The sequence below is a fragment of the Lutjanus erythropterus genome, chromosome 1, assembly GCF_056507025.1.
Source record: "Lutjanus erythropterus isolate fLutEry1 chromosome 1, fLutEry1.hap2, whole genome shotgun sequence".
NCBI lineage: Eukaryota > Metazoa > Chordata > Actinopteri > Lutjaniformes > Lutjanidae > Lutjanus > Lutjanus erythropterus.
Genome location: NC_139317.1, coordinates 33909050 through 33922944, shown reverse-complemented (window position 1 = coordinate 33922944; position 13895 = coordinate 33909050).

Genomic DNA, 13895 nt, shown 5'->3' with positions numbered 1-13895 from the left:
CAGGTTAAAAAAAAGGTAGGTAGGTAAGTAGGGAACACTACAATATGTGACCAAGAGGTCACAGGTGGGCATGGATGTTTCGTTAAAGCAGATATAATCAAGGTTCTTGTAATAATAATGTATGAAATGTCAGTGTGACAAGGTGAAAGAGGATGCATAGTGATGGTGATGAACCTACAGAAAATTATTATTTGAATCTGCAGCTCCCCTCAGCTTTAGGAAGCTCTATAGTGAGTTGCAGCTGTTTGTTTAGCTCTGGCCTGCAACTTTACTGTTTTGGTTCTTTTTTACTGCTCTCATATCGCTTTGTTTTTTGGTTGACAGCAGCATTTCATGAAACGGCTTTAAAAAACCAAGGCAGGCTGACACAAGAGCGACTAGCTGGTGTGCATCATTTCAGCCCATTCTTGGCAACTCGCTGAAAGAGACACACCAGGTGACTTCAGTGTAAACCTATCCACACCTGTATGAGACGCACGTGGTATGAAGAGAAAGAAAATCTGAAACTAGAGGAAGTGGCGTGGTTGGATGGGTCAAACAAACACAGGGGGTCATGTCCCATGTGAAACCAAAATGTTTCAAAAAGTTTTTATGTGCATTACACTACATGCATCATGTGTCTCGTGTCATGTAACTTTCATTTTGCAAATCATTGTAATGTATAATACACTTGTATCACAAAAACATGGTGTAATCCTAAACCTAACCAACCTGCAACCATTTCACAACGCTGTTAAAAGAGGCTTTCTGGCAGCACCTCATACAATCCCTAAATGGCACCTTGTACGTCTGTATAAGATGCTGAGGGGCAGTGACAAGACATTGGTATGTGACGAGTTGGGATGAGAATGGGATGATCTTTAGCAGATATTTTGCTAACGCTGCTCTGTAACTGCTGTATGTACAACTGTTTGCTAACAAGTTTGTTGTAACAACCCAAAAGGTCAAGACATGTCAATGTTTTGTTAACAGCTTGTTTCTGCTGCCCCCACGTGGCCAAAAATGCATTGCAGGTTTAATCTTACAGACTATGGAACTACAGAAGCCAAGAATGGGTGTACTTGGAAATATTTTCTTAATTATCTTGAGATCAGGAATTAATTATTTTGTTATCACAAGATAACAAAGCTTGTTTTCCTGAGATAAGGGATTAATTCATCTCAGAAAGAGGTTTTATTTTGCAACTGTGACTTGAAATTATTTTAGAAGGTGCAGAATTGTTTCAGTTTTTATTTTAAGTAAATAAAAACCTGTTTACTGTGTTCCTCAGCCAGTCACATGCCTTATTTTACACATGTGTCTGTCTCTGTTGTCAAGAGACTGACATAAATGGCACAAATTTGCAGTGCTGACAGACAGAAGGAGAGAATGGCAGCTTCGCCAAATGCCTGAATGATCTGCACATCTCCTAAAGCGCTGTGTGACTTGATTCTTTTTGAAGTCATATTGGCAAAAGCACAGAAATCATTTCAAAGTGCCCTTTGCCACGGCAGCCAAAAGAGGACCAGAGCTGGTCAATAAGGAATGTCAATCAATACACAGGTGGTTTTTATAATTTAGACCATGTAGACACTGAGTTAAACTTAATTAATTTTGCTCGAGGTCTCACCTCTCATTCTTCTGTCTCCTCTGCCTCACTCCCTCCTCACTCACCCACCCCTCTCCTCCGCCCCTCTCTTTGTGAATATGCTGCTGATTGTTGAACAGTCCTTTAAGCCTTTTGGGTGAGATCTATTTCTGACTCTAAAGCACATCAGAGGTCAACGACAGTGAATGTCTATGTTCCGTAATGAGAAAAAAAGTCTTTTCTGTGAAAGGCTTTTCAGGCTCCTATTGTACCGAGGTTTAACAATCACAGCTGATTCTGACTTCACTCACTGCTGGTATATGTAACAGCTCTCCTGGGCTATATGACATAACATTACAGGCCACTTGACATAAGGAGGATGATGGCAGTGTTGGCTTTGACTCTTCCGCCATGTGCGTTCCATCTGTTACCTGGTCAAAGAGGAACATTTTGTTTATGAATCTGGGGCATGCATCAGGGTGTAATATGGCCGCTTCAGGAATGCCTGTTTGCTTGTTTGTTTATTTTCCTATGGTTAAGACTCCAGACCATTCATGTGGTGCATTCCAGTCACATTTGGTATGGGAATCCACCACATGAATGCATTTTTCCCCCCCTCACCCGTAGCTAAGACATTCATTTGCAGGTGAAGCATGGAGGTCAGCAGGGCCGGTGTGACATTCAGTGCACTGGATGGCTGACTCTGAAATTGCTGCTCAACAGACTGGCTCTTCTGCAAAATTATAACTACGGGAGTCTGTAATGACACTCAAACGATCTTAATTATTCTGAACAATGGCTAGTCCTGCGCTGGTGTAATTAAGGCTTTCTCGATGCATATGGTGGATGATAATTTGATCCTGGCTGGCTCCCCCAGCTCCACACGGCTGACTCTCACATCGACACGATTTTTATCACTAAATATATTGTGCTGCTAATATTAATTTAGTGTTCACAGCAAAAGAGAACATGACAAAGGACTGTGTTTTTTCTGATCTGAAAGAGGAGCCATGGCAGAAACACAACCCTACCATGACAGCCAATCAAGATGCTCTACTCTGAAGCCTGGCGATGGTTTAGTACAAGGCCATTTACTGTCAGAATTTAAACCCACATGATTTATAGTATGGGCGCTCTGGTCTGCTTTCTCTCCTTAGTTCAAAGGATGAGTCTGGCTGCAAAATGCTCAAGGGCACGGGCTAATATGATAAACAGGGAACAGAGGCTACAGGCTTGGGGGGTTGGGCCTTTTGCTCGCTACAGTTTACCCTCACCATGTGAAAAAGCCAGCAGTGGTGTATGTACGGTGAGGGATGCAGTGTCTCCTGAGCCAAAGAGGGGAAGAGGGATGTGGGGAAGGGAGATCTTTTTTTCCCCATCTACTCTCACTGGTGGGAGAAGGAAGTGGAGGAGGATGGTGTTGCAGGGATCACCAGTCATGGAGGATTACAATTGCTAAAAATAAGAAAATGGTATTTTCCCTCTCTTTCAAATGAGTTCCTCTGGGTTTCTTTAAACACTATTATTTTTAGAAAAGAGAGGGGTTTTATGAAATATGCCGGAATCCTCAGCTGAACTATATAGCATGCTAATATATTGAAATGCATTTGGTTTCTTTGCAAAATTCCATGTTTGTTGTGGAGAGGAAACTACATCAGTTTACAGCTGAGCATTTCAAAAAGCCAGCAACAAACATCACTCTCCTTTAAATTAAAATCCCAAAAATATCCCCTGGAATATTTTTCTCTCATGCCAGCAATCATTTAAGCAGAGTCAGGGTCATATTTTGGAAATGCCGGATATCATATTTTGGAATTAATCTCTGCAATTCAATCTGAAGGACCAATTCAATAAACAGTATTTAAACATTTCATGAGCACTGCAAGATGGATTTAAGCCTCCCCCGTCAGCAATAGGCGGCTAACTGTATCTGCCTCGGAGGGTTTGTCTGGAGGGAGATTGGCTGTGCTCAGAAACGGACATTTAGGACGGACTGTTAGCAGATGGCAGGGTGACAACTTGAGCTGCTGGTTCTTGTGTTGACATATCACAGTGGGGTCACAGCTCAAGGCAGCACATCACCACATCAAAGCCTCTCTCTCTGAGTTCTGATCACCCAATGACACAGAAATGACCAGAAAAGGTTAAAATAGATTGGATATTATCTGGTACACTTTCAATGTAAATTATAGTATGAGAACAAGCACTCAGATCCTTTACTTATAGGAGCAATATGTAACAATTGCACATGGAACAATGCTGCAAAAGTACTGCAGTCCAAATAGCAAGTTGGAGCCATAGACTGTATATTAAATAGGTTGAAGCACAAGATGTGTACACAATTGTAAATTGACAATAATGTATGAATGTAACAACAAGTCTTACACTGTAAGCTGATCAGCTGTTTATAACCGTCAATTGTCTGTCAATGTAAAGTCTGTTATACTGAAAAGAAAAGATGAATGCTCCATAAATACACACTAATTCTAATTTTCTTGTTTATAACACTTTCCAGAGTGAGAGATAAATAAAGATAGAGTACAGTACAGTATGATAATATGGAAATGTGTTTCATAATTCATTATATGCCATCTTAAATCATTTTGATGCTTTGGAGGCACAACAATTGCAATTGATTTAATGCGACTTCTGGTATAAACCATGCCCACTTCTGGTCTTCCATCTGAATACAGATACAGAGACAGTTAATTTTGCCAGTTGAACAGATAGAGATAGAAGTGATGACATCTCTGTATACCTCACGTATACTGCTCTTTAATACTAAATAGGGTGACTTATAATAAAGTGTTACGTCAAAACTGTACTTAAGTTCAGCACTTGAGTAAATATACCACTAAGTGTCGTCACTGTCCGTGAGTTGATAATACAGAAGGAAATCTAGTTTGACTGACACACATTCACCACTGAGCTAATCTCATGTGACATGCCTTTTCCTATATTGTGGGAACTCTTAGCTTGTCCACAAGCTCATATTATCAACTTTTACTTCTAATACTTACTCACTCGGTTTTGTCAGCACTTTCCTCTACCTCAAAGTAGGGCACATATGGCCCATTTCTGACCATCATGATTTTTCAGCAAGGGAGGGAAGGAGCGAGCAGAGGACTGGGGATTTTTTGGGAGGAGGAGGGTGGGAGGGGGGAGGGGAGTGGAGAGTTGGCAGAGCAAGAGGCAAAGTGGGGACATCAGGTTGGCAACCTGTGGCCATCTTTCTGATGTTATCCATGCGTATGCTTTCATGAACTTAATCCCAGGAGGCACACACACACACACACACACACACACACACACACACACACATACACACACACAAATGCAGAGTCACCCACGTGCATGGACACACACATACACACTGACACAAAAAGAAAACTTTCAGCCATGCGCATCAAAAGCTGGAGCATTGCAAAGTTGGCATTTGGACAATATTTGCGAACAAACTGGCAGATGTCAAAAGGCTTTGACGGCAGGGTTTTAGAGGAAAAAAAGCACTAATACGGATGTGCTGTAGTTACTGTGTGTGTTTTTGAGTGCTCTGGGCCCTGGGCTGCCAAAAAATATAGTGCCAGGCCTGCATGCTATGAGCGTGAGAAGATACGGGAAAAGTAAAAGCATTTTCCTTAAAAAAAACAAAACAAAAAAAAACAAACAAACAAAAAAAAAAAACAAAACTTAGAAGTACAACAGCTTTGTAAGATAGGGGACAATGAAAAAAGTGGATGCTGAAAAAAAGAAAAAGGCCATTATTATGTGCTGAATTTATGTAACAACTCTACTTTTGATCCACTATTGCTTTGTACAGATCTTAGACTTTCAGGACACTCGAGTTTCATCCCTCTGGCCGACTGAAATCCACCCAAATCCCCATGTCCCTCTCAAATGTCACTATTAAAACATTTTAATTTATGTAGAAGTCGAGGCATGCTCCAGCACCAGTGTGTGGAGTTGAAAGGGGCTATCTGGAAAACGAGAGAAAACTTGAGACACACGCATATACAGTGCTTTAACCCTGAGGCCTGCAGGGTAATGGTAGGATTAATTACTGTTGAGTTTGACCCAAGGAGAACTAGAGCAGATTATCCCAGATGCTGCAGAGGAAGGCATTAGTGCTGGTCGTCCCTCTATGGCAGCAGAGAGACAGCCACCTCAACCGTGAGGATGTCACCATGACCTCGCTGATCTGGCCCACTGCACAAAACCACTCAAAGGCAGGCAGACAGGCAGCATACAGGGGGCTCACGTGGCAGCAGCGGCCATGCACAGTTTACACCATGATCCTGCTTTTTTTTTTTGTCGCCTTCAGACGCCGAGCGGGCGGCTGCAAGCCAGCTCCTCTCGTCTCTCAGCAGGCAGGCATCAGAGGAGGAGAATAATGTGTAATTACAATAGACAATCTAAAACAAAGCCCTTCACTTTCAATGAGTTCCTCTTGGAGAAGGGAAGGTTACCTCAAGGGGGAATTCTAATGAAGCAGATGGCTGAGTGCTCACAGGGGCAGACGCTGACTGTCCTCCTTTTTACAGTCTGCCAACATTTCCAGCATTCTGAGGAGCTTCACCTGTCTCTTGACCGCTCTTTGTGTGCATCTGCGATTGAATGTGTGTGTCTGTGCGAAAGGCTTTTGCTTAGGGACACCTCTCACAAGATGGAGGGGAAAAAAGAACGACTAACCTCACAAATTCGCCATTTCCTGCACCCAGCTGCACACATGGGTAGTCGAAAAACAGCACAACAAAAGTGGTGTCAGAATGCACTATAAGAGCGGTGTCATGTCTAAGCGACTTTGTGAAGTGCAAGTCTAGAAGGGAACCCCAGACCCGCAACCAATCTAGTGAGAGTGATCATTTTAATCCAAACCCTGATCTTTCTCCATAGCCCTAATCAAGTATTTTCTGTCCCCACCCAGATTTTAACCACAGCATTGCCACATTATAAAACAAAATGAGTTTGTACAAAGGGCACAATGAAGAAAGAATGCATGCAAATCAAGGGTTCTGCTCTAGACATGACAAAGTGTAACTGACCCTTCACTAAGCCCCTCCTCTGAACAGGAGTTGTAATAGAATAGCAATCGTAACTAGGCACTGCAGGCCTATCAAACTTTGTGTTGCTCTGCATGTTGAAGCAGTATGCATCGGGTTCTAAAAAGAGTGATACTCAGTACCTCAAGAGTTTGGATGGTGGCAGCTTTGTAGTCTTTCGGAAGTATAAAACACAAGAACATGAGCGGGGAATGGATTAAACTTTGTCTTTGTCTGCTCTAATGTAAGCTGCAAACATTAGCATGTTTGGCTGACTTGTTTGCTCCTTGCAGTAACGTTACCTCCAGTCAGATTTTTGTTAAATACCACTGCATTTCCCAATGTCATTATTATTAGGGGTTAAATCAGGATTAAGATTTCCTTCTTTTAGGTCTAAACTGGGTTAGGCTAGCTCTTACCCTGACTCTTTTGCCGAGGTGATCGTGGTTTGGCTGGACTGGGTGACCATCTGCTGCACTTATTCTAATCCCTGCACTTCTTTTTCCAATGATAATATAGTCTACTTGTTGTATTTCACCATCCAACCACTGTTTGCAGGGATGTAAGCTAGCTTTATCCTCAGTCTTTTAGCATTAACATTGTATCATGGGCACACACGTTAAGTAACTTTACATATTTCAGACCCTTTTATAGGATTCTTGTTTTAGCTAGAAACATGAAAGCTGCTTGGGTTTACTGTGGAATCCAAGACCCAATGTTTCAAAAATGACCACCAGTTTCTTTGTTAAATCTGCCACCATTATCACATTAAACTTCAATGCAAGAATGTAAAGCTTGGCAGGCATATTAACAGTAACAAAGGAGCACAGGGCTTAGCAAAAGGTCAATTGACCCGTCCTAATTGCTCTGTGCTCCAATAGTCCAGTGGTTGAGAAAACTTGCTACCTTGGGGCAAAACGGCTTTGGTAGCTGGTTAAATCGTAATCAATGTACATTTTGCACAGTTTGGTATATCCTTGTTGAGTCAATCATAAAATGCCATTTCAGAGTTGGATCTTGTCTTTCATATCATATTAATGTATTGTGTAAAATGTTAACAGCTGACAATAGCTGACTGTTAGTATAGTCATCAGGTCTCTGAATGAAATCACCCCACTTAGTTTGCTATTCAAATAAATGTTTAGATAAAAGGACCCGAATCACAAAAACTTGGGATGCTGACATGTGACATGTTAATTTTGCTCAACTTACCTGGTTTGGTTGTTAGTGTTTGTTGTTTAGTTGATAGTCAATAAGCCAATTAACTGAAAGAAAAGATCTTCACGACAAGGTTACTTGTTACTTGTGACAGCTTTCTAGGCCTGGGACAGTGACAAAAAGGCACATTAATGGATCACATTAGAAGGAAACTCTGATCACGATCACTAAACCTGAAGAGAAAGAGTGAGAAAGGAGCTCAAACAAACTACATTTTTACAGGCCATAGGAACAACTCCATCTCCTACAGCTTCCTCTTCAATCACGTCTGGAGGGGAACCCCTGATTTTTCATGGGTCTGGGACATGACCGTCCTCCTGCCTGCCAGCACAGCTCAAGGGGAGAGAGGAGAAAGTTGACCAAGGTACCAAGCTGGCTCAGAAACTGAGTGAAAAGGTGCATGACTTAAAAAGGGTCAAATGAAAGCGTGCAGCATGTCAACAGAGAAAAAACCACTCCAGGCAGGTGTTCCTTATATTTTATTCTATACCGTTTTATTTCATCCAGTATGTGTGCTTATCGACAATGCAGTTTTTGCGTCACTCCTTTTACCGCCACACAAACTACGAGCCACGGCTACGGTGTGTGTGGTTGTCGTGTGGGTCAGCGCAATGTCCCGCAGGTACGCATCCAGTCACAACATACCTGTACAGTTCCCTTATTGCTTTTTCCCATAGTTCCCATGTTAAATGCAGAAAAAATAGATATCCATTGATCAATAGCAAAGCAGTCAAAATACGGTCCTCCCCAAAAGGTCGTGTGTGTCCTTGTAAGAAGTGTTGAACCAGTCACTGCCTTCATGAAACAAAATGTTGAGCCTTCAGGTAGAAAGTCAAAAATGTCCCACTCCTGCGCCACATCAAAGTAGAGAGATTATACAATGCAAATGACATGTTTCCTTAAAAATCATGGACATGTTATGAAGTCTGTACATACACACAATTTGGTGAACATTGCTTATCATTATCTGTTATGGTGATGACATCACTTATTAAGAGAGTCTAAAATAAATACAGAAATATAAATAGGTCCTATGGAAATATATAAATCTGTATAAGTAAGTACCTTGTCGACGTTATGTTCCCAACATCAGATTAAGTGGAATTATAGTACATACTTCAGCAAATGAAAGACAGCTTTGAGAAACGGGATTTTTTTTTGTAAACCCTCATCTCTCTGTAGTATGAACGTGACCTTTTCTGTTTCCCCCACACACACTAATCCACTCACCTTTGGCTTCAACACAGGATTTTATGATCAGTAGAAAAACATATGAAACCATGTATTTTCAGAACCAAATCTAAGCATCTAATTTGTATATTTGTTAGTTTACAGAACCAAGTCAAATTTTGGATATGAGTAAACCGTAAAGAATTGATGACTAAAGTGAGACACTCCTGCCACTTAGCTGTACAGTGCTGTTACCCTGAAGGATCTTTAGGTGATAGAGTGAATTTATACGCTCATCAGTGTTGCATGGTATCCTTAAACTGGGTCATATCCAGGTTACATTGCCCAACAGCCCACTTTGTGGTCAAAATAACATTACTGTTGTGTTATTCCATCTCACTGGAGCAGCAGCAAAAGAGGTCAGTTGTATTAGACGCTACGATAAACAGAACTTTTCAGCACATATAGCAATCTTCATATCATATCCAATCACTCTGAGGTACATTGTCACATGGAACACCTGATTCTGGTGCTTGTGTATGAAATAAATTGAGCATTTGAGGGAAGGGTAGGAGGAATTTGTGGTCATGAATGAATAACGAGGGAAAAACACACGTGCTTTTTTCTCCCCCGAGAAATTGCAGGTTCCATTCTGCTACTGCTACATCTAATCCTCAATCACAGCAAGTGATTTCATTAGCGTGCATCGCTGATTCACCAACCCATATTCATGGGCGAGTAGGGCAGCACAAAGGCAGAGGGAGGCTAAGATTAGGCAGTGAAATTGGAAGTGCACTAAACAGAATCTGAGAATGCTGCGTTATAGAAACAACCATGAATTGGAAATGGTACAGAGGTGCCATGTGGAGCTCCACCAAAACTTTATGGTGGGGGATAAACTGGAGAAACTTACAAAACTGCTGGCTGCTTCACAACACGTCTACCCAGGGCCAACAGCAGGGCCGGGGCCAGGTATGGCCTCAGGTCATACAGGTTTCATTCTCAAGACTAGGTCGCCCAGACCTAGATTAGATTCAATTAAAATAGAGCAACCAATGCATATCAGTGCAGGATGTTAAAGGGATAGTTGTATTTTGGGTTGGGTTGTATGAGATACTTACAGTCTTGTAGTTAGTGTATTAGGTAAGTTGATGGCGGTTAGCACACCCCGATTTGGAGAAGCAAAGAGGGGCATCAGCATGGAAGCCAATCAATGAACTGCTGTGACCAGGGTCAGCAATTAAAGGTATTTTATTCACTGAAAAAAAGGTCCACCTCAAAAAATGATATCAGTAAAAGTGAAGGCTATATTTTATCTTTAGCCTTTATTTGACAGGACAGCTTGGAGAGAAACAGGGGAGAGAAAGGGGAGAAGACATGCAGACTGGAATTGAACCCAGACTTCACTGCTCAGCCTCTGTACATGGGCCACATACTTAGCTACTGGGGTGCCAAGTGTATCCTATATGTAAAATATTTTCACCACTTTACCTTGCTGTCAAACAGCATTCTCTGACAAGAAATGACTGTTATGTAAGCCAAATGTCAAATGTCACTCTCTCAAAACCAACCAACCTCCATAGATGATATTATTTCCTCTTGCAGAACAGAGGAGTTGCTGGTGTGCTGCTGCCTCGATCTGTTAGGTATTTTTATTTATTGTGTGGCTTCAGTGTTTTAAAAAGTTAGTTCGGATTTACCAAAGTCACACATTAACAAACTAAACTAACTAACAGATTGAGGCAGAGGTATAACAGCAACTCCCATGCTGTACAAGGTAAAATTACTGAAATCTCCTATGTAGCGGTTTTGAGAGATCAATATCATATAATGGCAAGTTCCCAGCAGAAATGGCTGTTTGACAGCAAAGTAAAGCAGTGAGAACATTCTAAATATAGCATACACTTAAACTGATATTGATCTTTTTTATACGTGAACCTTTTTTAAGAGGCCTTTTGTTACCAACCCTGTCCTATCCTAGCTTCAATGCTGGTGGTCCCCTCCACACCTCCTAACTGGGTGCATAATACACCGACTATCAGTAAGTAACTCATTCAAGCCCACGTCAAATAATCCAAACAATCCCTTTAAAAAGAAACAATAATATATTACAGGATCAAAACACTAAAAGCATCTCCATTATTTCCTCTGAACTGATTTCTAAAGAGACTACAGTAGCTTGGAGTGTTTGGACACAGCACTGGCAGCTAATATGATCCTTCAACTGCCCTTCATAGCTATCTCCTCTGATGCATGCAGCCGTTTTCTTCATGCTTAGGTGGGTGACACAGGGAGACATAATGAAAATAGTTCCCTGCATGAGCAAGTGAGTCACACTTGTTTTTCTTTATTCACTTTTCTCAAAAGACACAAAGTTTCAAAGCCTCCTCATCTAATTCCCAGCTGATTCCTCTAAAAAACACTGTCTCTATACTACATTACGCTAAAGATGAGGCTGCAGCAAATAGTCTGGGAGGATGGAAATAGCAAATCCCCTTGAAGAATAAACATTGCTGTCAGGTGAAAATCTTGTTACTCCAATTTCGGTTATTTTCATGTCTTTACTTGGAATGAAGGATTACATGGTCTTCCGTGAGTTTGAGAAAATTATTAAGAAACCTCTTTTAATTTCCATTACATAATTTCAAAGCTGCACGGTCATCAATCAAACACTGCCTTTCTTAATTTCATAAAAACTGACAGTTTTCTTGCCTAAAAAGTCCAAGGCAGGAGATTTTGCAAAGACGTTGGACAAGACAAAACAGACTGGACACCATGCAGATTGTGTCTCCTCTCTAACTGACAGTGACAGATTCAGCTGATATACCCAACCCTCCCCTAAACCACTTATCTGTGATGATGGACCAGACTAAGTCAGGCCAACTAATCAATCCCTGTCCAGTGTCTATCTCTCTGTAAGCTATGACCTGTGCCTCCCTGTCCCACCCTCTCCGACAGCATCCAGCCCCAGCCATCGACCTTGCCAAACAGCGTGGCAAACGCAGCCACACAGACAAACACTAACTGCTAGCTACATAGCTACGCAAAGCTTTCCCTCATATCCTTCCAATCAATACCACACTAACAAACATCCACAAGCACTCAGGAACAATCATGAGGACGGGGGCGACATGCTGCAAGTCCCCGAGAAACAAAAACCCCGTCAGAATGAGAACCCCATGGGGTGCCTGTCTACCTGTCTTCCCCTGTGGCTGAAAGTCCGACTACATCATTGCCTCAGTGCATCAATGTTTCCTCACATCTACACCTTTGTCTCGACGATTGGCTTCAAGCTGTTCTCCAATGCCGCGCCTTAAATAAGGTCATATTGTGAGGAAAAAAGGGGACTTTTTTCCTGATGTGCGAGGCACAGCAGTCTGTCTGCTTTTGTGCAGTGCAAGGCTAGCAGGTACAGGAAGAACAAGGTTTACACCCTTACACTGTGTGCAGACAATCAGTATGCCAAAGGTGAAACAGTTCTGTGTGCTTACTTTGTGTCACAGAGCTCTGTCCCTCCTATCCCTTTACCCATCTGGATGGTGGTCTAAAGAGTTCCAGGCTTCCTACCATGAGATGCAAGGCCATCGTAAACACTTCAGAGCCTTACACATAGCTGTTTACTGCAGATGTAGACACAGTGTGAAATGTGGGAGAGGCTTTATCTATTAGTAATGGAGAAGACCAAGAAAAGGTCATTTGTACACAGATTAAAGCTATGATCGATTATTGATGTCACATACGTAATTCAAGAATCATTCTGCAATGATAAGCAAAATAATCACAGAGTTCTTGCTGTGTTCACTTTCCCTCTCTCTGCCTTATCCAATTCTAGGTTAGCTGTTGATATTCTACATTTCACATAATGACTGTTGGTAACACAGATCTTGCCTGGACATACTGCATTCAGCTGTTGGTTTTGCGTGTACTAGGGTTGGGTTTGTTTGCATTTACATCAGGCTGATCCAGTGCACAAATTTATACCAATTTGATTTTACGCTGAAAGACTAAACTGACATTTGTTTTAATGCAACACTGTGGTGTCCATAAAGAGATAGAGGAACATTGTCAATTCATCAATTATGTTCAATAAAAGCACCAGCCTCACAATGAAAATTGCAAAATACAGCTGGCCTCAAGAAATGTAACATCCACCTCACTCATGGTGCACTATATATCCAGCACAAAATGACTATCACCAACAACATAACCTGCAACATTCTGTACAGACACATTACAAACACCAACAAAAAGTAACATATGCATTTTGCAACAACAGCCCCATCAAACTACTGAGCAGTTTTTGTTAAGTTCGCTTATGTGTTCAGCTCTAGTAGGCATCATGGGAATGTGCTGAGCAGACCATAATACGTTCATAAGCTCCTAACTAGCTTTTGAAAAACATTGGTGGAAAGTTAATAGTGATCTCATCACTTTCCCTTTTCAATATAAATCTAATATAACCCTGTCTCTGACTGTTTGCTATGCTAGCAAGCTAGCCAGCCATAGTTTGTCAGTACAGTCAGTAACGTAGCAGATGGAAAGGTAAGTACAAAGCCTTGTTTTGATCCATCCTGTTAAAGTTCTGTGTATATCATTAAGCTGCAAAGTCAAGCTCAACATTTTTAACACTTCCAATTAAAAGCCCTCTGGCATTTCAGCAGAAAGAGCCCCTTAATTTCTTAACATGTCTTTTACTGTGAAACATTTACAGGAACGCTCCACTCTGCACTCCACTCTAATTCATGGACTGCATGTTTCACTCAGGAGAGGCTGAGTCATGTGGAACACTTAGTGGTCAAATTAGTTATTACTGGTCCGGTCCACATTTGGCTTAATATCAAACAGGTTCGAAAATTTTTACCTCGGCCCAACCCTTACAAAACCTACTTACAAAACACAAT